Source organism: Galeopterus variegatus, unplaced genomic scaffold (assembly GCF_000696425.1).
Source record: "Galeopterus variegatus unplaced genomic scaffold, G_variegatus-3.0.2 Scaffold11838, whole genome shotgun sequence".
NCBI lineage: Eukaryota > Metazoa > Chordata > Mammalia > Dermoptera > Cynocephalidae > Galeopterus > Galeopterus variegatus.
In genome coordinates, this window is record NW_007737949.1 from 6,939 (window position 1) to 9,621 (window position 2,683).

Sequence of the window (2,683 nt, forward strand, 5' to 3'; positions counted from 1 at the left end):
TTTTTCTTTTAATGTTAAGTCACTGTAAATGTTATCCAATTCTGAACCTATTTAAAGGAAGAAGTTAACACTCATGTTTCACAAACAATAAAATAAATTTGGTACTTGGAAATGGATATATATCTATATTGTCTTTATATGCAATTTACATTGTTAAATAAACTGTTACAAGAATGAAATCTAGTTAGTCTTAGGAGTATTCTTCCCTGATATGTCTTGGGACCCTTAAAGATAACCTTGCAATGTCTTGAATATAGTAAAAGCTAACCATTAGCCTATAAACCCTAATAAAATGCACACTCTGCTCTAGTCAAGAGTAGGCCTTTGTCCTCCACAAACGCTCAGCAATTAAGATAACCGATGAGAGACGATGCCTTTATCGGATAAGTTGCTAAAATGGGATTGGTATGTTGTTATTCTATATTTTCCTAATTTTGTATACTTATAATTGAAACATATTATCTGAAAGGTTTTACTTGACTTGCAAAACCATTGTAGAAGCAAAATGCAGTAGCAGTGTATGTTCTTCTTTGAGGCAAATATTTCACATATTTTCTCACAGAATCTTCACTAGTGTATGCATTCATGTGCAAACATTGTTCATCAGTGATGTGCATGCTATGACACTAACTAATGTGTGGATGTACACATTGCAATGAAATAAGTATTTTTAATAGAAACACTGAGTGCAATGGAAATGCAAATACATTTCAAAGACCCAGTTTTGTTTGGTATATATGCAGCAGCTATCTGCATGAGGCATGTTCTCCATAGAGAAAACTAGGACCAATTACTCTTCCTTCTCATTTTCTTTCCTCTAACACACAAAGTCATGACATAATTATCAGTCACCCCATGAGTTTTCTCTTTGGCAGGAACAACTCTTTGCAAGCACACCATTGCATTAAAAACAATTATGGTGAGGGCAGCAAGGAATCTGAGTGTGAGACGACCTTTGCCCTCTTAAGTTTCACAGATTACCCAGAACTTCAGATCCATCTCTTCTTTGTGTTTCTGATCATGTATGTTATCACTGTGGTAGGGAACGTTGGAATGATAGTCCTCATCAAGATCGACCCATAGTTCCATGCCCTCATGAACTTTTTCCTCAGTCATCTTTCTTTTGTTGATTTGTGTTACTCTTCAATCATCACTCCCAAGCTGCTTGAGAGCCTGGTCATGGCAGATCAGAGCATCTTGTACTTGAGCTGCATGTTGCAGTATTTCCTCTCCTGCATGGCTGTAGTGACTGAGTCTTTTCTGCTGGCAGTGATGACGTGTGACTGCTTAGTGGCCATCTGTAATCCTCTGCTTTACACAGTGGCCATGCCACAAAGGCTTATTGATCTGTTGGTGGCTGGGTCATATCTTTGGGGTATGACCGGCCCCTTGGTACTCCTTTGCTATGCTCCCCATCTAAACTTTTCTGGACACGGAATGGTCAACCACTTTTCTGTGAGTCCACTGCTCTCATGGCTGTGTCAAGTTCTGATATTCACATCCCCCACCCGTTCCTTTTCGGCTTTGCCACCTTCAATGAGTACACTGCTGGTCATCCTCACATCCTATGTTTTCATTCCTGTGACTGTACTAAAAATCCGTTCTGCCAGCGGGTGTCGCAAAGCCGTCTCCACTTGTGCCTCATACCTGACTGCCATGACCATCTCCCATGGGACCATCCTTTCCCTTTACTGTGTGCCCAACTCCCAAAACTCTCGACAAACATTCAAAGGGGCCTCTGTATATTACACAGACATCAATCCCATGCTGAACCCTCTGATCTACAGCCTAAGGAATAAATAGTTGAAGGATGCCTTTAGGAAATTAATGCACACAGAAGTCTCATTTCTTTCATCTAATCTCAAAAGACATTTTCAATATCCATGAACTACTGGAACAGAGTCTAAAATGTTTTCTAAAACTTATAGATATTTCTTATGAGGTTTTTATCAATAATTGTGATGCATGAATTGATTAATTTAAATTCCCTGAAGACATCAAGACAGACAAATCTGAGATGAATTCCACAGGGTTTGGATCCATAAAGCATTATTTTTTCCCCAATTCTCCAAAAACAAACACAAAAATAATACAAAGCAGGATAGATCATTCAAAGTGGGGAATAAAGAAACTGTGAGAATGATGTTAACTTGCCCTATAAAAGGCTTTTCTGATTTAACATGTATGGAAATGAATATTTGGCTTTTCACGTTATTTTTATTGTGTGTCACAGGAACACTGTGCCTTTGTTGGGAGATACAGCTGTTTGATAAAAGGAATAATCTTTCTTTCCTGATATCTTCATCCCTTGGGTTTTTTGATTTCTGTGAATAGATAGCCTTGCACTGAAACAGCTCATGTTAAGAAGTAAATAGGACAAGTATAATTATGTCTACTATACAGATGATGACAGAGAAGTTCAAGGTGATAGCCCAGAAACAGCTCAAAGAAGGATATAAGACAGAAATTAACTTTTTTGCCTTTTCTTTACAACACCTCTGAGGAAATTTGTTTTGGAAGTCATAGAAATTAATTCAGGAAGATTATTGGAGTAAGAAATTAATTCAGGAAGATTACTGGAGTCATTTCATCATTACTAGATTGTACTTTAATATTATTACTCAAAAGTTTTGAGTCTTAGATTTATCAGGTCTGGAAATTATGTGTTCTCTAGTCTAATTCA

At 37.4% G+C, this 2,683-nt stretch overlaps 1 pseudogene; it reads left to right on the top strand.

Annotated features, from left to right (window-relative positions):
• The first annotated feature begins 855 nt into the window (after positions 1-855).
• LOC103610816 lies at positions 856-1,887 on the top strand (annotated as a pseudogene).
• Positions 1,888-2,683: the final 796 nt, after the last annotated feature.